The sequence below is a fragment of the Amborella trichopoda genome, chromosome 4 (genome assembly GCF_054954075.1).
Source record: "Amborella trichopoda isolate Santa Cruz 75 chromosome 4, AtrichopodaSantaCruz75HAP2 v2.0, whole genome shotgun sequence".
Taxonomy (NCBI): domain Eukaryota; kingdom Viridiplantae; phylum Streptophyta; class Magnoliopsida; order Amborellales; family Amborellaceae; genus Amborella; species Amborella trichopoda.
In genome coordinates this window covers 46,317,880-46,318,869 of record NC_142339.1, presented here as the reverse complement: position 1 = coordinate 46,318,869, position 990 = coordinate 46,317,880, and positions in this window count along the sequence as shown.

Genomic DNA, 990 nt, shown 5'->3' with positions numbered 1-990 from the left:
TTGCATCCTCGATTTTGCCAACTCATCATCAACTTCACTCAGGCTGAAGAACGGGGTTGATTTTATCTCTCTAACTGTCTTTTAAGCAGTGTTTAAGCTAGTCATAGAGAGCGATCCGTCACTTTTGATTGTACAATGCTTTAAATTAATTGGCTGTATTTGTTGTGGGAATTTTTCTTTCTATCTTTCTTGTGCAATTATTAGGCCGATCATTGATAGTGATCCATTTGCAAATGGTTCTTCAAAGGTCATAGAAATTCATGTAGAGTTTGCATCTTTCTGTCTCAAATTTCTCGCATACTGCATTTGTCTTGAATCTTGATCGTTATGACCTTAAAACCCTGATATTGAGATGTTGATAGAATTGCCTAACCACTGGAAGGGATTTTGTAATCCGTTTATAATCCATTATTTTCTTCTTGCTTTTGATTATGATGGTAAAAAGCATGATTGGTAATCTATGTTTGCTATCTAATTATGATGGTAAAAAGCATGATTGTTTATATGTATTTGCTATCTAAACAAAATTGCTTGGGAATTTTCGGAGTTTTTCTGATGCTCTCGAAATTGTTGACATACAACTAATGTGGTTACCCTTTAAATGATTGCCTTGTGTCAACTTGTAAGATTTTGACAAGAAACTTATCATTCTCTCTCTCTTCATTTTTTTTTTGATGTGAGAAATTGTGTGCATCCATGGTTTTGGGGAATGATTTTGTTGTGAGTTGTTTGTCAACGTTTCTTTAAAAGCAAGCTAGGATTGAACATATCTGTTAACTAGTTCGAAAATTTTTTTGTGAAGTCTAAACGCTTTCGAATAGTTCTTGCTATTTTTTCATCATTTAATTGAACATCTAAGTCGCTGCTTTTGTGCCAATCCTTATGAAGGCTTCTAACAAGTAACAACATGCCTCCAAAATGGTTGGCATCCACATTTTCTAGCTCCTCTATGTTTGAAATTTTACTTTCAGAATTGTTTCATACTTATAA